Source organism: Dreissena polymorpha, chromosome 3 (genome assembly GCF_020536995.1).
Source record: "Dreissena polymorpha isolate Duluth1 chromosome 3, UMN_Dpol_1.0, whole genome shotgun sequence".
Classification (NCBI taxonomy): domain Eukaryota; kingdom Metazoa; phylum Mollusca; class Bivalvia; order Myida; family Dreissenidae; genus Dreissena; species Dreissena polymorpha.
The window spans coordinates 107,560,427-107,574,593 of NC_068357.1; the positions used below are offsets into that span (position 1 = coordinate 107,560,427).

The window sequence follows — 14,167 nt, forward strand, 5'->3', positions numbered from 1 at the left end:
GTATATTTTTTTGCTTGCTGTCTGTCGGTAGACCAGTCTGATTGTCTATACAACAGTTCGTTTCCGATCAATAACTCGTCAACTGTTTGGCTTGATACTTAACATGTGCATTGTCCTTGGACATTACATGACCCCTATTGAAATTGGGGTAACTAGGTCACTTAGTGTGAAAATCATTTCCAATCAATAACTCGTCAACGAATTGACCGATTTGCTTGATACTTCACATGCGCATTGGCCTTGGACAGTAGATAACCCCTCTTTAAATTGGTAACTAGGTCAAGGGTCAAGGTCACTATCACACTTAGTGTGAAAATTGTTTCCGATCAATAACTCATCAATGAATAGACCGATTATCTTGATACTTCACATGGGCATTGGCCTTGGACAGTAGATGACCCCTATTGAAATTGGAGTCACTAGTTCAAAGCCTGGTCACTGTAAGATCTACTAGGTCAAGGTAACTATCACACTAAGTGTGATAATCATTTCCGATCAATAACTTGTCAAAGAATTGATCCATTTGGCTTGATACTTAACATGTGCATAGGCCTTGGACAGTAGATGATCGCTATTGAAATTGGTGTCACTAGGTCAAAGGTCAAGGTCACTATCACACTAAGTGTGATAATTGTTTCCGATCAATAACTCGTCAACGAATTGGCTTGATACTTCACATGTGCAGTATCAATGAAAATTGTTTCTGATAAATAACTCGTCAATGAATTGACCGCTCAGCTTGATACTTCCCATGTGTGTTGGCCTTGGACAGTAGATGACCCCTATTGAAATTCGGGTCACTATGTCAAAGGTCAAGGACACTGTCACAATAAGTGTGAAAATTGTTTTCGATCAATATCTCATCAACAAATTGACCGATTGGCTTTATACCTCACGTGGGCATTGGCCTTGTACAGTAGATGACCCCTATTGAAATTGAAGTCACTAGTTCAAAGCCCTATTTGGAGGGGCATATGTCGCCGACCGCGGAAGACTTGTTGACAGCAATTTTCCTAATCTTTTACAACATTTCAAAATAATCAGACATGTCGGACACGTCATTCAAATATTGTTTTCAGTCTGCTAGAAGTGAAGGAATAGTGCTTTGCACCTGTCTGCTGTTCAGTCAGTCAGATAATGGATTAATAGACAATGTTGATTTCGAGCTAAAATGTTGTGAGCTTATTAACCTTTGAATATAGGTATATCAGTAGAAAGGCTATAGGAGGAAAAGAAGGCACTCATGAGTTGGAGGTCAAAGGTCAAGGTCACAGTCTAAATTGTCAATTTTCAATTCCCATAATTACATATCCCTTATGTTATTTAAATTATGGTAAAAAACTTATGATACATTCCTTATTGTAGATATGTCATGTATGTGTGCTGTTAATGCTCAAGAATTATAATGACTGCCTAAGGCTAAAATTGTTTCAGGTCAGTTACAGTAGGGGGCTTACATGTTTTATGACTATGTTTGGTTTATTTTATTGTTGCATGAATGCTTTTTAGTGTGTTTTCCCATTTACAGATCATTAAAGCTTACTGCATTTTATTGCATTAAACATGAAAAATCGAATCTCAATGTTTTTATTAGCACAATGTGCTCATATTGAGCTTTTGTGATCGCCTTTTTGTCCAGCGTGCGGCGTCAACATTTGCCTTGTTAACGCTCTAATGGCCACATTGATTGTCCAATCATCAAGAAAATTTGGTCAGAAGATTGGTTACGTTTGCTTGTAAAACATGGCTGCCAAGGGGTGGGCATTTTCCCTTATATAGCTATTTATGGCTATACTAAAATCTTGTTAACGTTCTAGATGCCACATTTATTGTCCAATCTTCATGAAACCTGGTCAGAAGATTCATCCTAATAGTATCTTGGACAAGTTCAAAAATGATGCGGGTTGGTTCAAAAACATGGCTGCCAGGGGGCGGGGCAATTTTCCTTATATGGATTTAGTAAAACCTTGTTGTTAGTTGTTGTTAACACTCTAGAGGCCACATTTATTTTCCGATCTTCTTGAAACTTGGTCAGAAGATTTGTCCCAATGATATCTTGGATGAGTTCAAAAATGGTTTCGGTTGCTTTAAAAACATGCATGGCCACCAGGGGACGGGACATTTTTCCTTATATTGCTATATATGGCTATAGTAAAATCTTGTTAACACTCTAGGGGCCACATTTATTGTCCAATCTTCATTAAACTTAGTCCGAGAATTCATCCCAACAATATCTTTGAGAAGTTAAAAAATGATGCCGCTGGGTTGAAAATCATAACCGCCAGAAGGCGGGGCATTTTTCCTTATATGGGTATAGTAAAACCTTGTTAACTCTCTAGAGACCCACATTTATTTTCTGATCTTCATGAAAATTGGTCAGAAGATTTGTCCCAATGATATATTGGATGAGTTCCAAAATGGTTTTGGTTGCTTTAAAAACACACCTGAAAGCTGGGCATTTTTCCTTATATGGCTATATATGGCTTTAGTAAAACATTGTTAACACTTTAGAGGCCACATTTATTTCCAATCTTCATGAAATTTGATCATCATGAAACATTGTCAGAAGATTTTTCACAATGATATCTTGGACAAGTTCGAAAATGGTTCCAGTTGCTTGAAAAATATCGCCCCCAGGGGCCTGTGCATTTTTCCTTATATGGCTTCATGAAACTTTGTCAGAATATTTGTTTTAATGATATCTTGGATGTGTGTAAAAATGGTTTTGGTCTGTTTAAAAACGTGGCTGCCAGGGTGTTCACTAGTCATGAAAGTTTGTAAGAACATTTTGTTCTTATGACATCTTGGGCTGCACGGGACAGGTAGTTCCTTTGAATCTCAGGTGAGCGACTTTGGGCCATTCAGGCCCTCTTGTTTTGTTGATTGTATGTACATGGGATATGATATGTTATCAGGATAGCACATGGCCATATCGTCCTATTGGTGCAAAAAGGTCCCACGTGCCTTTAAATTTCAATTTCACATGGTACCTTTTTGCACCTAGAGGGCGATATGTTCGTCCAAACGACCGTACGTCCTAAAATGTTGTTGAATCGTGTCTCTGGTCTCCAAACTGACTATGCCGTTCTGTAAGAGTTTTGACACTTCCTGGTTGCTTTAAAGGGTGCAATTTGGGCTCAATTCACATGTTGACAAGATTATGGCAATTAGTCATAATTCACTTTATAGACGAGATTATGTTGTCAAGGTGAGAAGTGGTATACTAATCACTTTGCTAATCGGACAGCCAAAGTACATTATAACTTAACATATGGAAAACGGTAAATCATTTCACATAAACGTATCTTTTATTAAAGGCACTTTAGTAATAAGACTTAATACACTATTGTAGCATTTAAATATACATGTAAGAAAATATTAATAATTTCTACCTCATTACCTCAGTGCGCGGGTATGTTTGAATTGAAACAAGACGACCAAAGACCTTAGGTCACTCACCTATAAGATCTAATTAAACTGAGTTAATCTGAGTACTTTCAATATGGTTTTACGAAAAAAAGGCGTATTCAAGTGCCACTGTAGCATATCAGGAAACGTGCCCAGCACCCTGGCGACCATGTTATTTTACGGACCGGAACCATTTTTATCTTTGGCCAAGATATTATAAGAAAATAATCAAAGTACTGACAGTACTGGTGTACGATGCTTTTGAAGAGAATTGATATAAAAGCATCTACTAGTATTTAAGTATATCTACATCACAACAATTGTGTATGTGGGTACGAACATTTTGGGTAGGAAAAGAAACTGGTACGAAAATTTTGGGTACAAAAATTTTGCCAAAAAAATTGGGTACGAAAAAAGATTTGGTTACGAAAAAAAAATGGGTAGGAAAAAATATTGGGTACGGAAATAAATTTGGGTACGAGCAAAAATTTGGGTAGGAAAAAAAATTGGGTACGAAAATGGGTACGAAAAATGTAGGGTACGAAAAAAGGGGGGGGGGGGTACGGGGAAGTAGTACCCGTAGGGAACTTGATTCATTCAGCGAAAATGGGGGGAGGGTTACATTTTCGATCAAATATAACAAGAAATATCTTTAAAAAGATATTCGACGTGTAATTTCCCTATCACTTATCTTAAAAAACGCTCTGTTACAGTGAAACGTTTGTGGGTTATAACATTACGTTTCAGCATATAAATTCAAAACTTGACTTGCTCTTTAATTACACCATGCTCTTTAATTTCACATGTAAATCATACCAAACTTAATGTTTCGTTGTTTTCTTTTTAGCTCATCTATTTTTTGAAAAAAAATTATGAGCTATTGTCATCACCTTGGCGTCGGCGTCGGCGTCGGCGTCTGCGTCGGCGTCGGCGTCTGCGTCCGGTTAAGTTTTGCGTTTAGGTCCACTTTTCTCAGAAAGTATCAATGCTATTGCATTCAAACTTGGTACACTTACTAACTATCATGAGGGGACTGGGCAGGCAAAGTTAGATAACTCTGGCGTGCATTTTGACTGAATTATGTGCCCTTTTTATACTTAGAAAATTGAAAATTTTGGTTAAGTTTTGCGTTTAGGTCCACTTTTTTCAGAAAGTATCAATGCTATTGCATTCAAACTTGGTACACTTACTTACTATCATGAGGGGACTGGGCACGCAAAGTTAGATAACTCTGGCGTGCATTTTGACAGAATTATGTGCCCTTTTTATACTTAGAAAATTGAAAATTTTGGTTAAGTTTTGTGTTAAGGTCCATTTTATTCCTTAAGTATCAAAGCTATTGCTTTCATACTTGCAACACTTACTAACTACCGTAAGGGGACTGTGCAGGCAAAGTTATGTAACTCTGACTGGCATTTGGACGGAATTATGGGCCCTTTATACTTAGAAAATTGAAAGTTTGGTTAAGTTTTGTGTTTTGGTCCACTTTACCCCTAAAGTATCATAGATATTGCTATCATACTTGGAACACTCGCAAACTATCATAAGGGTACAGTAAAAGGACAAGTTGCATAACTCTGGATGTCATTTTTACGGAATTATGGCCCTTTTTTGACTTAGTAACTTTGAATATATGGTTAAATTTTGTGTTTCGATCCACTTTACTTCTTAAGTATCAAGGCTATTGCTTTCAAACTTCAAATACTTTCATGCTATCATGAGGTTACTGTACCTGGCAAGTTGAATTTTACCTTGACCTTTGAATGACCTTGACTCTCAAGGTCAAATTATTAAATTTCTCTAAAATTGCCATAACTTCTTTATTTATGATTAGATTTGATTGATACTTTGACAAAACTACTCTGACCTGACATACCACAATAGACACTACCCAAACCATCGCCCGTGCCCCCCCCCCCCCCAACCCCCCCTCCCCCCCCCCCCCCTATTTTTTTTTTTTTTTTTTTTTTTTTTTTTTTTAAGATCATCTCACAAATGACCACCACACCCTCACACTATACCCCCCCCCCCCACCCCACCCCCTCCCCAATTTTTTTTTTAAACGGTTACAAAACAAAATTATTTATTTTGATTATTTTATGTTTGAAATACCGTCCAACCATCGCACCCAAGAATCCCCCCCCCCCACCCCCCCTCCCCCCACGCGAATCCCCCCCCCCTATTTTTTTTTTTTTTTTTTTTTTTAAGATCATCTCACAAATTACCACCACACCCTCACACTATACCCCCCCACCTCACCCCCCCCCCCATTTTTTTTTATGAAACGGTTAAAAACACAAATATTTATTTTTATTATTTTATGTTTGAAATACCGTCCAACCATCGCACCCAAGAATCCCCCCCCCCCCACCCCCCCCCCCCCCCCGATTTTTTTTTCCTTTTTTTCGCATTTTTGGAAGAAAATGTAATAAATGTCCACACCCTTACACAATGCACCGCTCTTCACTCCACCCCTCCCTCCTTTGTGATTGAAAATAAGAGTCCCTTCACCTTTAAAAAGAAAATAGATGAGCGGTCTGCACCCGCAAGGCGGTGCTCTTGTTTAAGTTAATGATGCTATGTGTTCGGACGTGATTTCACATGGCCATGTGCATGAACATATAATGTTTCTCTTTTGATTTTTTTCCCCTCTAATTCAATAAGCTTAGGCATGTTTGTTCGTTAAGTACAACACTACATGATGATTTCCGAAAGTAGGTATGAGCACATAGTCGTTAGAGAGAGCACTTCAATACGTGAGTTCGCCCATGAACACATGGTAAAGTTAACTAAATCTCCGCGATATGACCTAATATGTGTTTAAAACAGGAAACAATATCCAACAAACGAATGAAATATCAAACATAGTATGTGTACTGATATGGCTCTGTAATTTCTGTTTGAAAAGTTTAGTAACTATGTCAAAAGAAGAAAAGACGCACAAGAGCGACTTTCATAGATGTCATATAGCTATTATGCTGTTAATAAACCATAGTCGCTACAACGTTTACAAATGGCAGGTTCAAAATATTCGTTTTCTTTACACTCATGATCGCGTTGAAAGTTAATTATACACGTTTTAATTTGCAATTTATTTACTGAATCACGACAAATTTCAAATACAATACAGAAAATGCATAGTTGTTTCATTGATCTATAAAAATACATGTATAATGGATTGACTATAACTGATTTAAAATTAACGTTTTCAAACTATTATTTAATCTTTTCCCCAGAATATGCTGTCCTATTTATAGCTGAGCTTCCTATACCTTTATCAATGATAATCAGCGAGGTATGCCTATTAGAAAAATCGAGCTGTCTCAATCGGACTGGCTCGGTCTTTTACATAGGTCGCCATTGTGAAGAATTTGTTCATGGTATGATAACTTAGACGAGCTGCTTCGCAGTATCGTCAACAATGTTTTGAGTAAGATTCGTGTACATTTGTTATTAAGGTGACCTCTAGAGTGTTAACAACGTTTCACAATCCAAGATCTATCGACACACATTGATAGATCATTGATATAAGTAGCCCACCTCGGTGACAATATTTTTCAACGGATGAAAACCATTTTCGAACTCGGCCGAGATATCATCAGCTTAAGTTAGGTGAGGACGTCGTATGCAGAGTGGACACATTTTAACAGGGACATATACACGGCTGTTAATCACGAGCGCAACCTCTTTTTTGAGATGCTTTAATAAATGAGCCAATGTTACTTCCGAGGTGGCGCTTAGGATATTTTTACAGGATGATTATGTTTTGTATGATTTTAAATATATTTCGCATTATTTTAAAAAATCGGACGATGTAGTGCGATTCAGCGAAGATAAGTTTAGCCAAAAATGTACAGAAACATAAATTAATTACCCGTTTACCCATTTTAAAACGTGAGAAGCTTTATAAGTTATGGCATGATGGAGTTACTGATATTTCGTTTATTTAATTATTTTTATTTTCAATGCATTTTATTTCATTAAAAACCTTATTTGTTTACAAAAAAAAACAATAATATTTATCAAAGCATACCAAAAGTGTGGAAATTATATTATGTTTATGCCATTTGTGAAAACATAGTATTTCTTGATTTAAGAGAGGCCATATTTACGGCAATTTTGGATTTAGACCCGATTGGAAAAACAACAAAATCTGTTGACACGAAAACACAAATTTACCACAGACAGTGTAGATTATCATCAGCATATTATTCCAGTTAAACCTTTCAATCATGCAGCGTTAACCTCTTTTTCTTCTAGAGCTCAATGTGAGATTTGATATGCCCTTTGTTTATGTTTTTTTTATATCTTTACTTTAACTATTATAATTAAGAGAAATGTATTTTTATGTTAAAAAATATTTTGCATGCACTTTAAAGTATCAAACAGGTCAGAATACATAAACATAACAAGTTAAAAGACTAGTATATCTCAAAATATATCAAAATGCGCATTAGGCTTTTTTTCTTTATATTTGTTATTTACCCCATCCACCTTTCTTGTCTTAAATATCACCATTATTGAACATATTATATTTTTATATTCCGTAGCCCCATAGGTATGTTTAAATGTAGTTATGAAAATAATTATATCTAAACTCTTTTTCAGGTACAATTTAAAAACATGACATAAGAACAAAAACACATGTTTTTTGTGTACCGTTTTTAATTGATATAGTCATTTTTTTCATTTATTTTTTAATAATGCACCAAAACATTTATTCATTTAATAAGAATAATATGTGCTTAAATTGAATGGCTTTAATGAAACAGCTTACCAAAAACCATGGGAAATATATGTTGTTTGTGTCGTTTGCGAAAAAACGGTATTTCAAATGTTTTTGGTCGGCCATCTTGGCAGCCAACTTGGATTAAGGCCCGTGGGCATACACATTTTCTTTGGAGCAAATTTTTATTTTACCCAATACAATGCAGACCATCATCAGCATTTAAAAAAAGTCAAATCATGCACCGTGGACCTCCGTTCCTACTAGACTAATAACCCCACTACAAACGTTAAAATATCGTTATCTTAAAAGAGCATTACAACAAACCGTATTCAATGCATTCCCAGTATCATCGACAACAAATGATGACGGTTCATTCAATGTTTCTCATATGTTAAATACAAAACTTAATGTTTACAAACATTTTTATTTTACACTGCATGTTAGTAAAACGTAATATGATTGGTCAGGGCACTGCGCTATACCAAATCATTTGAAAAATGGCCAATCAGATGAAGCATTTTAAAATCCTATGTATTTGAACAAAATTGTTTTGTACAAGAAAAAAATCAGCATTATAGTATGCCATCATTTGTATTTAATTAAGCAAGACATGTTTTTGAATCTGGTTTGTTTTAATGTACATTCTACTTGCTGTTGTGTTTACTTGGTGACACCCATGACTTACGTTTAAAGACTGTTTTATGTTTGACGCTTAATTCTGGATCGCTCTGTTAATTGAAATAACTTATTTTTCATTTGAATTAAAACAATGGCTATTCTAATTTCAATTAAGACAAGGCCAACATTATAAAAGCCGATTAATTGGTATTTGATAGGCAATTTCTCATTACTCCCAATGCCTGTGGTAGATGTGTGTACATGTTTCTAAAAATAGTGGAGTTGAAGTATGCTTCATCCACAGCTGAATGGTGTATTCTGTTTGGTCTTTCAAGTTGTGATGCTGGATTGTTTACTTTCTACACCCATTATTTAATCTTAAACAAATTAGCATAATAATACATTTGGCTGGTCAATAATATGTTTTTTTCAATGATGCCTTTATTAATGACATCTGATGCAATTCTCTCAGATATTATTTTGAGAATGCTTGCTTTTGTAAAGCCATCGTATTGCATGTAACAAGAAACAACATGCATGCTAGAATGTCAAAGAATTGTTAGAATTCCTGCTGCAAGCCTGTATGACCTTGACGTTTAACCTCTTGACCTCAAATTCGATAGCTGCCATTCTTTCCTTCAAAGTTACCAGCATACCAATTTAGATTATCCTCGGTCAAATTGTTCTCTAGATATCATGCAGAACCCAATTTCTAGATACTAGTTCATGTGACCTCATCTTTTGACCCGGTGTCCCAAAATTATAATGTTTTTTTTTCACCCTCAATACCACTATACCAATTTGCATGATCGTAGGTTAAGACAATCTCAAAATATAGTGCTAAAAGAATTTCATTTTACAATCCCATGTGACCTTTATCTTTGAATTGTTGACCTTAACATCAATGGCTGTCATTATTTACTCCCAAGTAACCAGCATTCTTATAAAGATTTTCCGAGGCCCAAACAATCTCTAGATATCATGCAGATAACAATTCATTGATGTAAGCTCATGTGACCTTGACCTTTGACCTGGTGCCCTCAAAATCAAAAAGCATTTTCGTTTCAATCCATATAACAACTTTACCATTTTGCATGATACAGGTCAATCTGTTTTAAAAATATAATGTCAAAACTATTTCCGTTTACAAATCCATGTGACCTTGGCTTATGACCTGGTGACCTTAAAATCATCAGGAATCCTCGCCTTCACCCAGGTAACCATTATATAAAGTTGCATGATCATAGATAGAAGCATTCTTATTATATTGCATGGAAACAAATTTAATAGTTCAAGCATTCTGAAATAAATCCGTCTAAGAAAATCAGAATTCCGCCTTAATCTTAACAGGAAAATGGTCCCTCTTAGGCGGAAAAAAGAAAGGCGTATCTTTTTCCATGTTAAATGAGCGGATAATATTACTTTGCTCTTTCACTTAGGGAGAGTTTGTCACTTTGATAAATTTTGTAGGCGGAAATTTGGACTTTGTTTTTGAAGTGTCAGGCGGATTTTCAACTTAGACTTTTGGACAAAGTGGAATTTTATGCTTAGAAATTATTGTAGATATTTCTATCTGACTAAACATATGTATAGGCTAATGATTTGATTGGGTATTTGATAGACATTAACAAATTACCTGTATGGAATAATGGGGCGGATTCCGGGCCTAATCGAGACGGAATTGGCACGTAATGTTGGAATTACGCCCGTACAAACTACAACTGGCGGAATGAGTTTTACGCGCGGAACTAAAATTATTTCAGGGCGTAATTCAACTGTTTTTTCAGGGCGTAAAACAAATCCGGGCGTCTTTGTATACTTAGTATTTGTATGATGGAGGTTTGTGAACAGAATTCTGCCTTTTGTTTCTTTCGCGGGGCAGAATTTGATATTTGTGAAGCCACATGACGGAGCGTAATATTGAACTTAGCACATTTCTATGAAGCTGAACAATAACTTAATAAATTTAATTTAAACCAAAGTAGAGAACAAAATATTACCAGTAACTTATAACTTAATAAACGTTTTTAAATAAAAATATTTAAGTTTATTTATACATTTGTACAATCAATGGACATTCATTATAGACACAACTATTCCAGTCACAGTATAATTCATACAGCATAAAGCTTTGCTCTAATTTATGATGTTCATGTTCAGATTCTAAAACATATTTGGGAGTTTGTTTATACTTAATTTGTGAGCAGCTGTAAAGGAGACAGACTTGTGACTTGTGATCATGAATAATACTCTTAGATTCTGCATTAATTGGCATTGCTGGTAATTTTTTTTTTGATTTAGGACATACATGTAACAATAACACATTTTAAATATATTTTATCTATTGCTGACTTTGACAGTTTTCACTTATAATTTTAAGTCTGAGGGATGACCATGCATTACAAATCTATTTTAACATATTTTTTTAATTCACTCCTTTAATTCTTCTGATTTTTGTGTGCATATTTTGCCCCTTTTTAATAATTATTTCATAATTACAATAATGACTGTAAAGTTTAATAAAGAACAAGACTTGGTTGTTTTCATCATTTAAAGGTTTCCTTAATAACAAAACACACAACAGTCTATTTAATTAATTACTCTATAATATTTTTTATAGTACTTAAGATTTCCCCAGTCTGAAACACCATAAAAATGAACATAAATATACCAATGTTAATTTAATCTCAGATAAAAACTGACAGCCAGCTGACTTGATTGTGGTATTTTGCTGCACCAATACTCACTGAGCACTGAGTCGTGTGTTTCAGAGTTTATTTACAGGTCCTACTGGCCTCTTCACGAGGTTACGGTAGCCCGACCTGCCCCTGTGACCTCTCAGGGGAAAAAGATTAATTTTAGAGTCAAAGTAGGTCAAATTTACCCCGGCTTCCCGGGTATTCGCCAAATACTTTAATTTTTAAAAGAGTTCGTTGCACGTTGGCCAATGAGACCTTAATGTGCTATCTACCTAAAGGTGGTGATGAGGAGCGGATCCCGCCGAGTGTCCCGCACATTACGAATGTACAAGACACTCAACGCGACCCACATCCCAACACCACCCGGTACGTAGGACCCGGAACACACACACGTATCGCTCTCACACCCCCACTCATTACGGGTGGCGCGTATGAGAGCGCCACGCCCGTGTGTTCCGGGTTCCTTGGTGGTGATCTGTGACATCTGTACACGTTTATAAACCATCTGTGCTTATCAGGCTTCAGTGGATTGGTTAATAATTCACAGGAAGTGGTGGAGGTTGCTGTTTGCATTGAAAACATTGAGAGCGTTTAAGCAATTCACTGACTTTGAACTAAATTGTCAGTATAATGCTTAAGCAAAATGAGGACTAAACTGTAGCGAAAAAATGTCTTGCAGGGAGTATTGTGTAAAAATCAATTTGTATTTAATACAATGTGGAAATAAACAATAAGTTTGTTGCAAAAGAGGTTCAAAGTGGCTGGTTTAACTGTGATTTGGTCTCATCAAATTCCTGTGTTTTTGGAATAGTCTGCAGAACAGCATAAAAGGTTGGTATTTTAACTCCTAAAATTTCGTCTTTTATTTAGATTATTGACTGCCTATAATTGTAATTGTATTTGTGTACTGTCCCAGTGGGAAATGTAAAAAGATGATGAAAAGTAGACGGGCATTTGAAGAAAAAACAACACAGTTTGAAACTAAAATGAAAATACACAAATTTCTTTAAAATATATAGTAAGTACTTAAATTAACAGATCTTCAGATAATGTCATAGAATTTGGGAGAAAGGTTGCTGGTGGCATAACATATCCCATCTCGGACCTCGAAAGCCGCATCACAAATTGAGAAATTCGTTAGCAAGAAAGCACTGTTGAAAAAAAAACATCTTGTGAAAAAATGAACTTTTTATATTTGCTCTGTGTGCAGCGCCCGAATGATGAGCACAAAGCGGTCCTTGACAAAGGAAAGCTGGATTTGTTGATAGGTAAATCACAATTTTACTATACAAGTTATTGTATTAATAGTTTTAAATAGTTAAATTCAAAATAAAGATAAATTCGAATGATATGATAAGTGCTCCTGGGCTAGGCATAATAACAGAGTGTCTCAGTACCTTGCCGCCCCAAGATCCAAACCTGCCCTTTTTGACCCCCAGCATGCCCTTAATTGGATCTGATGACATTATTTTACAGGAAATTCAATGAATTTTCAATAAACTAATTTTATTTTAACAATGAAACTAGTTTTATCAATAAAAAAAAGAAAAATGAAAATGCATGTAATATTAAATAATATGCATATAAAGCACATGTTATTTTAAAATATTCCACAGGGATAATATCCAAGCACGTTCAAAAGTGCACAATATATATTGCCAAATTTGGACTCTGCCTTTTTAAAATCCTAGCTGCAAGGCCCTGGATTATATAAAAAGTTTGAAAAGCAATTTTTTCTACATAAGTTATCAACAGAATTTGCAATAGGTGAACTTTAGTTGTACTTAATATCAATTTGCATTTCAGATTATGCCATAGGATGGGGGAGAATCGCGGACCTGAACAATGCTGTGATAGAGAGGAATTCCTACTCAAGAAATCAGTTTAAAAAACGCCTTCAATATGAAAGAGTGAACTTTTTATTTTGGCCGTGTATAAGAACACTTTTTTTTAAAAGTGCATGTCTATCAAATTATTTGTTTAATGTATATATTATGAATATTTTTGCTGTATGTCTTTAAAAGCTACATTGTAAAAGTATCATAGCAATGCGGAACGAAAACGCGTACATTTTCCGCATAAGTTCCGCATTTTTTGTGAATGCGGAAAAAATGCGGGGATTTTCAGCATTTGTTCCGCATTTGCAGAAGTATAAAATATAAAATGGTGATCCATCTTTTTAAAATGTATTATCTTAAAATAAATATAAAGATACTATGTAAAATATATCTCGTCATAATTTTGACTAGTTTTTAGCCAACCTGAGCACAAAGTGCTCATGGTGAGCTTTTGCGATCGCCTTTTGTTTTTTTCAAATGGCCCATCTTAAATGAGTATATTTACACTATGCATGTAATCCGATTTCCGCCCGTTATCTAAATTACGCCCGTAATCTAAGTTATGCCCATATTTTTAACATTCCGCCTGTAATCTGAATTCCGCCCGTAAACTACTTTCCGCCCGTAATTTGAAATTACGTCCCACCTCATTTACATATTTCGCCCCCTTTTTTCCACCCGGATTACGCCCGGAATCCGCCCCTCTTCTTAAAATCATATATAGAAAGTACGACTGGAAATATTTTTTACGCCCGGAATTTAGTTTGCGATTCCGTGCCGATTCCGGGCGGAACATTTCGTACAGGAACAGTGCAGGACGTGAGCTTCCTTACTAAAGGATTCCTTCACAATGCCTTACGGTCACCATATTTTTA

At 35.6% G+C, this 14,167-nt stretch overlaps 1 protein-coding gene across 1 annotated transcript in view; it reads right to left on the reverse strand.

Annotated features, from left to right (window-relative positions):
• The window catches only part of LOC127870885 (uncharacterized), a 385,033-nt gene that overhangs the window by 330,361 nt on the left and 40,505 nt on the right, over nucleotides 1-14,167 (reverse strand). The gene's annotated exons all lie outside the window — the stretch shown is intronic.